Raw genomic sequence first — 14,678 nt, 5'->3', positions numbered from 1 at the left:
TATAAAAATAATAAAAGTAATAAAATAAACAAAAATAAAAGAAAGCGGTAAAGCTGGGTTGCCTCTCAACAAGCGCTTGATTTAACATCGTGGCACAACGTAAATCACTTTCTGCCTCAACTTCGAATATATGAATTGGACCCCCAATTTGACATCAAGTTTTCGGCTATGCTCCAGGGGTGGAGGAACAAATCTAACTGGCGCAATAAAATAATGTACTATTCTGCACTTCTTGGTCTTAAGATGAGATGTATATTCCTGACTTTCTGGCAAGAAGAATTTCAGAATGTAGGCATCTTGTTCCTTATTCCTTGACTCCTCAAGTGGCTCGGATGGCTCTATGTTTATATCATCATCCAAACATAATGTGAAAAAAATACTTGGAGAGTGGACCAATGCGCTCAACTACATGAACATTGGGACTGTCTACATCCTCAACACTAATGACACTAGAGTCAACTAAATATTTATCATCAATGTCCTTGCTTGACTCTAGTATCTCTGATAAGTGGGCATTTTAACCTATTATTTGCTCTCTTTTACTTGTATTTTGAGCCTAAAATGCGTGAAGGTATTCCCGAAAATTAATGTAATATGCTTGCTTATAGGGATTGTTCACAATGAGCCAAAATAATCATGATCACTCATAAAGGAGTCAAAACTTGAACAAAGACCAAGACTGGGCCAAGAGCAATGGAACGTGGACCGCGACAGAAAAGTGCGGCCACAAAAGTACCACCGTGACCACGATTGGAATTTCGCAGACAGCAGTTGTTATTGCTCTCCACGCCTTATTTTGTATTTAGTGAAGAAAAATTATTAAGCTGGTAGGGATGGCAAGTGGTGTGGTGCGGTGCGGTGTGGTCGCGGGGCAAACCCGCATAAACCCTAGAAGATCTAAACCGCCCCGCCCCACCCCGCATAGCATTTTCACCCGCGTCCATCCACCCCCACATAGACCCTCGTCCACCTGCCCCGCCTCGTCCGCCCCGCATAAGTTTTTTTTTCATTTTGTTTGCTTATTTCCTTTTTATATTTTGGTTGGAATTCAATTTAATTAACCAAAAATTTTAGAGTGTTTTTGTTTCTTAAGTGTTGAATCTCAATTAAAAAAGAAAAGCAAGTATTTGCTATTCATTGTGAAAAATGCTAATGATCCCTTAGTGTATTAATTTAGTATTCATTTGTAAAATAATATTCATGTTATTGTTATACTATTTCTAATAACCCTTAATAAATGTCTTTATATCAGAATTTAGTTTCATAAAAACAGATTGTTATATGTCTTAGTTTTTATGAAAATTGATATCAATTGACCATCCTCATCAGTTCTTTTCTTGTCACGACCCAAACCTCGACCCGGTCATGATGGCACCTCTCGTGAAGACAATGTCAGCCAACTAAACCCAATTCACCTTTTTTAAAATTGTTATACAATATAAAAGCAGTCTAAACATGATTTAATAATAAGAAGTAGCGGAAACACAACCCGACACAATCCAAACCGGGGTGTCACAAGTCACGAGCATCTACTAGGGTATAAATACAACCGAAAGTCTGAAGTGTACTAATACAGACTAATGAAATAAAGAGAGAGAGAGAGAGAGAGAGAGAGAGAGAGAGAGAGAGAGAGAGAGAGAGAAGCAGTGTTGCGAACGCCGGCAGCTACCTTGCTAAACTCCGATGACCCTGCCTCCAATCAGCCAAAACCCGCCACCGGGTGTATAAATACCTGAATCTGCACATAAGGTGCATGGAGTAAAATGAGTACTCCAACTCAGTGAGTAATAATCATAACTAAAGTGTGAATGGTAAGAAATCACGCAAAGCATATCAAGATGATGTATAGAAACAGTTCAAAAACCAGTAAGAAAGCAATGAAGCTGTAAAAAAATCTCTTAAAACATCTTAGCTCAATTTAAACTTCTTGAAAATGACTTTTTCAACAGTTACGCAAATGAATGCAAAACAGTTAGTGCAGATAAGCACAGAAATCCGCCCCTAGGGCACAAATACCGTAGTTTAGCAGGTAAAATGACAAGTAAATATGAAAGATAAACACATAAAGGTTCGCCCCTCGGGCACAATGTCAACAACTCCGCCCCTCGGGCAATATCTCAGAATAATACCAGCCCCTCGGGCAATCACATAGAACGGTACCAGCCCATCGGGCAATCATATAATACAATACCAGCCCCTCGGGCTATCACATAGTACAATATCAGCCCCTCGGGCTATATCTCACATCACAATGGGTACCCACGCTCACTGGGGATGTACAGACTCCGGGAGGGGCCCCTTATGGCCCAAGCGCAATATCAAGTCATCTCTTGGCATCAAATCTAGGCCCTTGGCCTCATATCAATTAACAAGACACCTAGTGGCGTACATATTGTAAGCACGTGATTTTTGACCCTCCCCGGGAATTTTTACATTCTTAGCTTAAATATTTAATTTAGGACTAATATAGCTATTTTGACTATTTTACTTTATTTTTCTCGCAAAAAGAAAAAATTACAAAAAATATATATATAAATTTTAGTTTATGTATCCCTCATAAACTTGAAATTTTCAAAAACTGCACTTTATTTTTTGTACTTTATATAATTTCGAAAATTACAAAAAAAATATAATTCTATTAAGGTTTTGTAGTCATTTTAATTTGGAAAAAATGCAAAAATATTACTTTATATTTTATCTTTATATAAAAAACGAAAATTACAAAAAAATAGTTTTATTAATATTTTGTAGTTATTTTAAATCTTGAAAAAAAAATATTATGAAAATAATAATATAGTTTTGTTTAAATACTAGTCTTATTTTTGGTAGTTATTTTGCTTACATAGGACTAGTTAAGCAACGTGTTCCTATTTCTCGGGTCCGGGCAAAAGAATAATATTCGGGTTCAAACTACCCAGTTTTAGGCCTAATTTTCGGACCTAGCCCATAATAAACCGTGTCCAGGACACATGGGGAACCCCACCACGCGTGGGGGACATAAACCTTGAACCCCACCACGCGTGGGCTCATTTTTCTTGACAAAACCCATGTCAAATACACGGACTAATTTTTTGGAAAGGGAGGACTTTGAATTTTTTTTTGGGAGGGAGATACTACTGTTCACTCGTCTTCTTCCTAAAAGAGGAAGAAGACCTAAAACCCTAAAAACTCCATTCCCTACTCCCCCAGCAACGCCCATCAACCACCCCTTCTCCCTCCTCCATAACCATCACGTCGCAAACAGCTCCCCTCCCCCTTCCGTCAAACAACCACGACCTCCCCGCGTCCAAACCCAACACCACCAAGCGTCACCCCCCCCCCCCCCCGATGCCGGAACCCATCAAAAGGACCCAAACACCATCACTGTCGCAGCCCCATCGCCTTCTTCCTCACCACAAAACCCTAGCAAAAACCAGAAACCCCCCAGCTCCACCATCGTCAACCTATCAGTCCGTCAGCTTCCTCCCTTCGTCGCCACCATCTTCCAACCAGCCCCACGACCACTTCTCCTCCCCCATCGTGACGAAAACCACCCCAACCCTAACCCAAAACCACCACGAAAACCACCAGTCCATCACCTTCCCCCAGCTGACCCCTCGTCGTCAACCACCACTGCCCCATCGTCGGAGCTCCAGCTCCAGTCCGCCACCTTCCCATCGCCAAACAACCCAGCTCAGCACCACCACCAAACGCCACTGCCCAGACGACCCCTAGCAGCCCTGGCGACCAACCTGTAATACCACGCCAAGGCGACCATCCAGTCGCACCCCCACGTCCAAACGGTTGCCTGCAACGTCCAGCCATGAACGACCTTTCCTCCTTGCCATGACTGACCAAGAAAACACACATACGCACAAGCTGAAACCTAACGAAAACGTTCAACAAAATAGCCCAGAAGTTCTGTCCGGGATGAGTTCCGTCGAGGTCGACTTTGGTTCGTCGAGGTCCGGTACGCCGAGGTTGTTGATGTCCATTTTTGGCGAGGTCGAGATGTTGAAACTCGACGTTGCTGTTAAACGTGAGTATTCATGTTATTTTTTGTCTCGGTGTGTTCTTTGCTTCCATGTCTTGTTTCGATGAATTTGAGTTAGTAGTAGTACATTTGCCGTATTGTGAAGTTTATCTCGTCATGCTAGTTTATCGTTGTTTGTTAATGTTATGTTCTGTTGTTAGTTTTATATTTTTGTTTATCACTAATTGTTAGACGTTTGCCATTTATTGTTAGATTAGTAGCTTATATTTCATTAAACTAGATTTAGAGGGAAAAGAATGATAGTTTATAAATAGCGTCAAATTAGTAATTTGTGGCAATATTGTTGGTTTGCATGTAATTAGATTAAAGGAACCGGGGGTGCATCTCATGTGACCCGGCTCCAATTCGGAACATAGTTAAATGGAACTTGTCGTGAACCACTAGTGCGTTGCGTACAGCATGGCTTGCAATATATTTTAATAACTTTGAATTAACTCTTTAAATAGATAAAGTAAAAATGTAGTAACCTTAAGTTTACCTTTTCTTTTAAAGAAAAAAAATATATAAAAATAAATAAATAAATAAAAATGAGACGAGCCTCGAAAAATGCACAAGCTGCGGGGCCCTCTAAATGTATATATTAAAATAATTAGAATTCGGGACATGCCGTTTAGCGAATTTTACGGCCTTCCCCAAAATAACAATGCGCTAGTCGCTTTAGGCGCGCCTTTAATAATGTCATCTCCCTAAACTCGGGTGCACATTTATGTGACCCAAATCCAAATCTCAACGGAGTCGAAATATGTCTCTAGTCACGGGCACATTGATTGTGACGTGGCCCGAGATGCATGTCCATGACGTTGCAAATTCCTTTTTTTTAAAAAAAATAAGAATGAGATGAGCCTCGCCGAATAAAAACACAAATTGCGGGGCCCTCAGAAAATACTTGTTTAAAATTACTTAGAATTCAGGAGGGTCGTTTAGCGAATTTCACGGCCTCCGCAAAATAATAACGCGATAGTCTCTTTAGGCGCGTGTTTAATAATTTACTTTCTTAAACTTGGGTGCGCATTTCATGCGACCCAAATCCAAATCCCAAAACGTCAAATAAAATATGTTCCGGATTGTGGGCGCATTTCATGTGACGCAGTCCAAAGACATATGTTTTAAGCGACGTTCACATTCTTGTAAAAACAATAATAATAAAGCGGTTAAAAGATAAAATTTGCACATAAGTTCATATTGTATTTAAAATCAGATAATCAAGCCAAATATAACAGTTGAGCGACCGTGCTAGAACCACGGAACTCGGGAATGCCTAACACCTTCTCCCGGGTTAACAGAATTCCTTATCTAGATTTCTGGTACGCAGACTGTAATATAGAGTCATTCATTTCCTCGATTCGGGATTAAAATTGGTGACTTGGGACACCCTAAATCTCCCAAGTGGCGACTCTGAAATAATTAAACCAATCCCGTTTCGATTGTCCTTTAATTGGGAAAAACTCCCCCTGCGCCCCCCGGGTGCGGAAAAAGAGGTGTGACACATATCGCAAGCCCTCGGCCTCATAATCAAATTAGTATCTCACTGTTGCAGCGTGCAACCCGATCCAAAAGTATCCTCACCATACAGGACCTCGGCCTTACTCAGTCAAAATCACATAAGTCACTCGGGCAACAGTAAAACATGATGCTCAACCCAAAATATTATTTGAAATATCATTTCAAGTGTTAAAGCAAAATAAACTTGGTTGAGTTTTGAAAACAATAGAAAATAACATGACTGAGTTCAAGTATAAAGTCAAAACAGTGAGGAAATATCAACAAAAATCCTCGAAGTTCACATAGCTGGCACTAGGCCCAAATATGGCATTCAGCCCAAATAATGATGATAGCAAATAGTTTTCAATCAAATACGTGGTAAAATCATTAATCGGGACGAACCAAATCACAATCCCCAATAGTGCACAACCCCACGCTCGTCATCAAGCGTGTGTCTCACCTCAATATAGCACTACGATGTGCAATTTGGGGTTTCAAACCCTCAGAACATCATTTACAATCATTACTCACCTCGATCCGGTCCAAAATCTAGCCCGTGATGCCTCGCCCGCATGAATCGACTTCCGGATGCTCCAAGTCTAGCCACAATTAGTACAAAATCAGTAAAATATGCTAAGGGAGCGAAGCCCACTCGAAAATATCTAATTTAATATCAAAACCCGAAATTGCTCAAACCCGGCCCCCAGGCCCACGCTTCAAAATCCGACGAAACTCACAAAATATAACACATTCAACCACGAGTCCGACCATACCAAAATTACTAAATTTCGATAACAATTCGGCCTCCAAATCTTCAAATCTTATTTTCCAATCCCTAGGTCCAAATCCCCAATTTACACCTCAAAAACATGTAATCTAGTCGGATTATTCGATGATAATTCAATACTATGGAGTAGAAATGATCACAAATAATTTACCTCAATATTTCCCATGATTTCTTGCTCAAAAATCACCCCAAGCCGTGTTCTTTCACCAAAAAAAGGTCAAAATGACCTAAAAACACGTAACAGCTTTAATAAATCTGATTCTGGTCGCTAAAGGCTTAATTCTCGTCGCTAAAAGGTCCAATCTGGTTGCTAAAAGGTGCACACCAGATCTGATGCACCAGTAGTCTTTAATTTCACTAAAAATGCTCTAACTTCATCATACGAACTCGGAATTCGATGATTCTTGTTCCTATGAGTCACAAATAATGATAAGAACATAGTACTTCAATCGAAACTCAATTCGGAGCTCGTTTGCTCAACGCGATATCCATTTCGCTCGATAAACAATTAACTCATGATTCGCGTTAAAAACCCAATCGCGACTTGATGAAATTAGACCAAACTTTCCAGACCACTCCTATAATTCATTATCAAAATTCCGGAAGTCTCAAAATCAAATTTCGATCTCTAGAACTAAAAATGGACCTTTGGATCATTACATGTTTATGCTCAAAACGCCAAAATCTTCCAAAAACTCATCCAAAACATATCCGAGCCTCATGGGACCCCGACCAAACATGCCAATACACCCCATAACATAATTCAAACTTGTTACAACCTTCAGAACGCTCAAAATAACATCAAATCACCCTCGGATTCAAGCCTAAGAATTCCAAAACTTCCTAATTCCGAATTCGATCAAAAAGTCTATCAAACCTCATCCGAATGACCTAAAATTTTGTACACACATCACAAATGACACAACGGACCTACTCCCATTTCCATAATTCCATTCCGACCCCGATATCAAAATTTCACCTATCAACCGGAAAACGGTGAAATCTCAATTTCGCCAATTCAAGCCTAAACCTTCCACGGACTTCCAAAATGCATTCCGATCACTCTCCTAAGTCCCAAATCACCCAACGAAGCTAAACAAATCATAAAAATTTCGATCCGAGATCATATACAAACAAGTCAAATCTTGGTCAAACCATTCAAACTTCAAGCATTAAACTGAGAACTGTTCTCCCAAATTCATTCTGATTACCCTGAAACCCAAAACCAACGATTTACATAAGATATTACATCACACGGGACAAATCATGGCCGAGAACTGGCGAGCAAAGTGCAAAAAACGACCGGTAGGGTCGTTACATTCTCCCTTACTTAAACATACGTTTGTCCTCGAACGTGCCCAGAGTTGTTCCAAAAACCAACCAATTGCTGAATAACCTCACCATGCACATACTCGGGGGGTGATACCACATCACCCTATCTCATATAGGTTTGATAACACAATATAACTGAAATTTCACAATCCATCCTAGTCCATAAACCATAGAACCACATTTCTGCTTCTAAAATCTTCAATACGATCAGAATCTCACATTTATACTGTGAATAAAAGTGAACAAGCTGTAACAAACCATATCTGCTATCTCAGGTGCAATCACATGATATACCACATAATTCAAACACTCGCAGTGATAACTTCTAATCACAGCAGCTGCACATAACAACCGAATACCGATAGAAAACCTCTTATCAACTAAAGTCTCATTCCAACACTTCCATATACTGCCAATGATAATTGAAACATGCAATAAACCATAACCATTTCTCAGATCAAACATTCATAAGGCCACTTCTCCTTTGGCAAGGACCATAGTAAATTTCTGAGCCGAACCTCGATATTTATCCTCCCGACATGCTGAAATCGAATCTGTTTGTATTCATTAAAGATCCCAACAATCTCATCTAATCCAACACAACTACTCAGGTGACATGATACCTCAGTACAGACTAAGGCCCCAACTTGAGCAATACGCGCACCAATAAGCAACAATCTGAAAGTACTCAAATCATGAAAATGACTCAAATGAAAGAGTTGTACCGCAAGCTCACCAGCACCACCACAACACAAGGCTAAGAACCCATCTCACATCATAGAAACAGGACACATGAATCTAACCCGTAAGGTCATACCTCCACATAACTTCGCTACAATGCGCGACCCTATCCAAACACTGGTCTACATGGAACACCTTAAGTCACTCTGCTCGAAATTGACGACCACGCGCAATTGATGTCTAGAACCAAAGCCAATCATCATACCCCACGACGAAGCAAATAACATACACCACACAAACCCAAAAGGACATAACCGATACGCCATTCACCGAGCAACACCCAATCACTCTTCCCGCTCGACTTCCACTATGAAACTTCAATAGAACTGCACCATATGTATCTGTAATCAACAAATCATAACACCTCACAACACAGAAAGGTAGCTCATAGATCTCCCAAATTACTAATAATCTCAATAACAATCGAATCAACACATCCCTCAACATTACAACTTGGAGCGAACCAAGCTGACTCAAGTTAGAGCACAAATCTACATTGGCCTGTCAACGGACCCCTTATCAAGGAAATCCTGAAGCTACTCTTTCAACTCCTTAACTCTACCGGTGCCATACGATATGGTGCCCGGCATCAAATCAATACCGAAATCAACAACCTTGCCTGGCGACATGCCCGACCATAAGAAACACATCCGAAAAGTCCCTCGCCACTGAAACTGAATCAATGGTAGAAGCCTCTGCACAGACATCTATCATGAAAGCCCACATAAGAAAGACAATCCTTCTCAGTCGTCCGTTGGGTCTTCGAAATATAAAATCACTCCACTAGGACATAATCCGTCGAACCTCGTCACTTAATCTGTGGTAATTCCAGCATAGCCAATTGCGCCGCCTTAGCGCAATAGTCCAGAATGACACAACATGGAGGCAACCAATCTGAACCCAATATCACGCCCAAAATCTAACATACCAAGCACAAAAGATCCGCTCGGGTTTCCAAACCCCGCTAGTCACTAAACAGTGCTGATACACACGACTTACAACCACCTCATAGCCTGAATGTGAGAACTTCCATGTCTCCCTATCCATATGGCACATGACTCAGCACACCTGATCCCAATTTTGTCGTCCGAATACAGACCACACCTCAAATACCCAATCATTCCACGAAAGATACTCTAAAATTCCCCTATACCACAAAGCAAGCTCGAATATCAACAGTTGATCTAACAAGAAAGTGCCGCAATATTACCGAAGTACCATCAACTTAATCACATTGCCTTTTCTGAAACACATGCCCTCGTCAAATCACTCCATTTAGCAATACCATTTCCTTAATCATCTGAAGATCATTCCCTTAATCATCTGAAGCTCATTCCTCTAATCATCTGAAACTGCCCGTGCTGCCTAAGAATTTTTTTATGACTTTCCGTTCAGAACTGAATCGTAATCTTCCACCCGCAAATCTCAATCCTCCACAACATACCGCATATGCCATACCATCCTAGGATAACCTGAGAACATCATCTTCCTTCCGAGCCACAAACATCTACGTACTGAACTAGTCAAGAACTTTTCATTGGTCCTATCTAGAAGAAAATCACTATACATCCCATGCTCCTCATGCCCACAGAAAATATACTTCTCCAACCGAGGTAGAAACCATCAATAAATCTCTGAGTTCCCTTTGCACAAACCAAACCTACTAGGACTGAATCTTTCTAACTCGACCAAGCTGTAAATGCCTAATTTTTGCCCCATATTTTTCTTATTTTTTATATATATATATATATATATATATATATATATATATATATATATATGTGTGTGTGTGTGTGTGTGTGTAGGTTTTAAGAGTTGATTAATGGTTTGATAAATGGGGTAAGGATTGGACTAGTGTATTTTAATTAAAATTGAGCCAAAATTGGCCCACAATTTGAGCCCATTTCGGCCATACCCGGTCCATTAGGTGGTTGGCCAAGAAAGAGCTCCAAAACTATGTAGTTTTGTCTTGAAACTATGTCGTTTCACTTAGTAACTCGGAGATCAATCTCATCCATCCATGATCTTTGATCCAATGGCCCTCATTTGTCCCACCAAGAGGTATATAAGCCTTCTAAAATTAGAAAAATTGGTCATTTCTCCTATAACCCCCAAACCCTAAGACCCTAGTTTCTCCCTCTTCACTCTTCTTCTTCTTCGCCGCCACTGGCCGTCCCCCACGACAGCGGCGCCATCCTCCGGCGGCCAAACGCCCTACATCCAACATCATCCTCTTCTCCTCTTATTTCTCTACACAAATACAAGTCTCATATCCTCCAAACCTCCACCAATCTCCATAAATCTAAGAAAATCCGAAACCCTGGACGCAACTATTTTCATAAATTTGAGAATATTGAGCCCTTTTCTCCACTTAATTTTTACATACATAGATAGAGCTCAGCAAGGGTTACCATTTGGCATTGGTATTAACCCGAAATTTCGATGACCCCCACTACCGATCTGTCACCGTCACTGCCACCCCTCAACCTCCACTGCCTCCCGTTTCTCTCTTCACATCGGCCTCAAGTGAGTTTCTGTTGTCGATTTTCATCGAAACTAGCATCCAATTCTCCGGAGTTATGATTTCGATAATAATCGACATTAGACACTCGCTCGAGTCCACCACTGCCACTGTCCCGCCATTGCCCGAGTGCTCGAGCTTGGTAAAATTCCTAATCCTTTTCTCTTTTCTTAGATTTCCAGTTTTTCTTATTTGATTTGATAGTTTTGTTTGGGTTTAAGTTCTAATAATCGATCGACTACTTCATATAATATCTTTTTTTGATTTTTTTTGTCGCTTGATTGTAATCGTCTAGGTTTGATTAGTAGTGGTAGTTAAAAGTTTAGCTTTGATTATTTGATCTCTGTATCTTACTAGTTTGAAGCAGTAGTTCAATTTCGCAAAGAATATTTGTTTAGTTTTTTGTTTGTCATTTCAGTAGCTCGACATGTAATTTAACTTTGTGATTAGCTGAATAATTGCTCTTTCTAATAATCTAGAATAATCGTTTAGTTAGTATGGTTGAGTTGTATTGATTTCGTTTAGTCGTCAAGCTTGAGTCACCTATTGGATTGCAATTTTCAAGTTTGTCTTTCATACGTTATCATGTTTTAGTTTGAGTTAGTAGTTTTTGTGTTCAAAGATCCGGTTTTAGTTCCAATTAACTAGATTAAGATCGAAGTAGTTGTTTAGTATAGGTAATTATATGGTTCAGTCTTGATTAATCCCTATTAGTTGACTCTTAACTAATCTTATTCGAATTACTACTTGTTTCAACTAGATTGAATCTGGTTTCTCTTTGTGGACTAGTTAACTTTGAATTTGGTTTGAGAAATTAAGAGAAAAAGGAAAGAAAAGAGAATACTTGAGTGTAGGGTTCTTGGTTTGTTTGCTTTTATTGTTGCGGACTGTTTTGGAGTACAATACTCCAAAATTCTGTCCACAATTGGTAAGAAAAACTATTCATTGACCAAAATTCTGGTTTTGGACAGATTTTTGGCAAAAACCTATCATTTTGGACAGATTTTTGGCCAAACAAAATCTGTCCCAAGGACTTTCCTCCCCCTATAAAAAGAGGAGCTCTTTTCTCATTTAAGGAGGAGTTGGACTCTAAAAAAAGATACATCTTTTACACACTGTAAAAAAGAACCAAAACTTGAGAGCAAAATTAACAGCTGAACATCCATATAGTAAGCTTAAATTGTGAGATTTGGGAGTAGTATCTTGAGTGTAAAATCATTTCAGAGAAATAGGAGAACACTTAGAGCTTTGTTGGGTCCCTTCTCTTTCAAAAATCTGTTGTTCCTCTGGGTTTTAGCACTGCTTTGCTGTTGTTTCTGCTGTTGTTGTTGCTGGTTCTATTTGTTGGTTTCAAGTAGCTTTGGTATCAAAGTTTTCTCGTTATTTCTTCTCATTTTTCCGCATTAGGTATTCCCCTTTATCTTTAAGAGTATAAATCTTGAATGAATTTATGAAACATGCGTTTGTTTTAGCTTTCTAAATCTTGTTGGACTGTTTGAAACATGTCTTAAGTGACCGATAAAGTGTATGTTTAAATGCTGAAATCCATTTGTATGAACTTGCCTTCTTATAGGCCTAAATAACGAAGGTATAAAAGCTTTGCAATTGTTCCTGGAAAACTTTATTTCTATTGTATCTCAAAATTAAAAATGGAGGAATACAGTAGGGGAATGTTATTTGATTCCAATGAGCTTATCATACTCTAATGATGGATTTTTAAATGCAAAATTGTTTATTAGCAAACTCTTATTGGTCTTTGTGTTTAACAGGTAGGTTGTAGATGTAGAATTTTGAAAAGAATCCATCTTTGTTTCCAAGATTTAAGATCTGAAGTTAGCAAGAAAATAGTTGCTCTTAAAAAGTCTATTTCTTACTACTCTACCATTTTAATAAATATGTTTTCTATTATGGTGGATTCTCTTTAAAAGTCTAGCCATTTTTAACTCTTTTTTTTTTAATAGTTAAGACCATAAACAACTGGAACATGGAAGATTCACTTATGTTTCTAGGTTATATAATTAAAATGGGGTACTCCACGCTAAAGTAGTTTAAGATGCGATAATGTGATAATATTGCAAAGAAAGTTCATCTCATGTGTAGTTCTTTTTATTTTTCCTTTTTTATGATTAAGTGTTTATGTTATTATTGTACTTTCCAATCATTGTGATATGTAGGCCTAAATCTGTGAACTAATTAGGAGCCAAGTAATTTTTAAAGAAAATGAATAAAGGACATGGGCCAGTGATTAATCCATCCGAACATATTTGGGCCACGGGGATTAATTCAAGAACAATTAATTTCTGGGCCAACAACCTGAAACCTTGTGAGGCCCAATACTTTGACTAAGTCGGCCCATATCCTTTCAAGACGGTCAACTGCCAAGTAATTTCAAGTGCTGGTCATGTTGTTTTTGCAATAATTAAAATCAGCATTTTCTTTTCTCACTAGCAATGCTTGCTTAATTCAATAGTCTAATAAAATAATCATTGGTAGGCAAATGTTAGGCGAGCTTTAACTTTTTCATTCACAGAATCGCATGCGTAGCGTGATGTTTAATACTCAATAAATTAATTTAATAATCTCATACCATACCTATTAGTTTTAGTTAATTTTTAATTTAGTTAATCCTTTGTTGAAATCGCAGATTCGCTTGCGTAGCGCGAGAGTTGACTAATAATTTTCAAGAATTAATTTTTTTTCAAATTTCTCAAAAGTACTACAAATAATTTGATTGTCATAATTTCGGATTCGCTTGCGAGGCGCAATTATGATAGTTAATCAATGTTGTTATTCGATCACGCATTTGTTTGCGTAGCGTGGTTATGACAACATAATTTATCCAAATCATTTTTTGTAATAATTCTAAAAAACAAGAAATCGAAGCGGATAGGTAAAATATGAAAATCATATAAATCACGGTTTGTCCAAAATTAATTCAAGCCAAGTTTTAAGTCGATAAAGCGACCGTACTAGAATCACAGGACTCGGGGAATGCCTTACACCTTCTCCCCGGTCAACAGAATTCCTTACCCGAACTTTGTTTTTCGGGGCCGATATAAAGAGTCAAATCTTCCTTTGAATAGGGATTCAAATAAAAGGTGACTTGGAACACCCAAAAATCAATTCCAAGTGGCGACTCTGTAAACAAAATAATCTCTATTTCAAATTGTAACTTTAATTGGAAAAACTCTTTAACCCACAATCCATGCACATATCTTATCTTTAGGGGTAGAAAAGGGGTGTGACACAAGCTCTGCAAGCCATCAAAACCTAAGAGCATTACGGCGAAATACCTGTAGGAACTCATTACCCCGTACACACCCAAGGAACTAATCATATCCTTACTATACCGATCCGGCCTACTACCAAGTTATCCCATCTATCCGAGTTTCCTTCTGATTTATCTTCAACTTGATATTCCCTCTTGCTGTAACACCACAATTCCTCAACCTCGACTCACCACGCGAGACCCAAGCATAAAACCACGTTGTCTAAGGCTCATAAGTCGCTGAATACTTTCTTAGATGTTCCCACAAGTACCACGTTCAAAATACTTAACCTGAAGAGGCCTCCTACGAATCTCGAGCCATTACCTTCACCTTCCTGATACTGATATATAGAAGCCCATAATTGATATAGCAATACCACAGATCTTAACACCCTCCAAATGCAAACCTCAGTTTCTGGCCAAAAATACAATCTGAAAATCTCCAGTTATTACATGCGAAATCTTGAGCACATTAGAACCATTCCCGAGAGTCATCCACTCTACTCAAACCGCA

The sequence above is a fragment of the Nicotiana tabacum genome, chromosome 1, assembly GCF_000715075.1.
Source record: "Nicotiana tabacum cultivar K326 chromosome 1, ASM71507v2, whole genome shotgun sequence".
In the NCBI taxonomy this organism is placed as follows: Eukaryota; Viridiplantae; Streptophyta; class Magnoliopsida; order Solanales; family Solanaceae; genus Nicotiana; species Nicotiana tabacum.
This window is presented reverse-complemented; position numbering follows the sequence as displayed.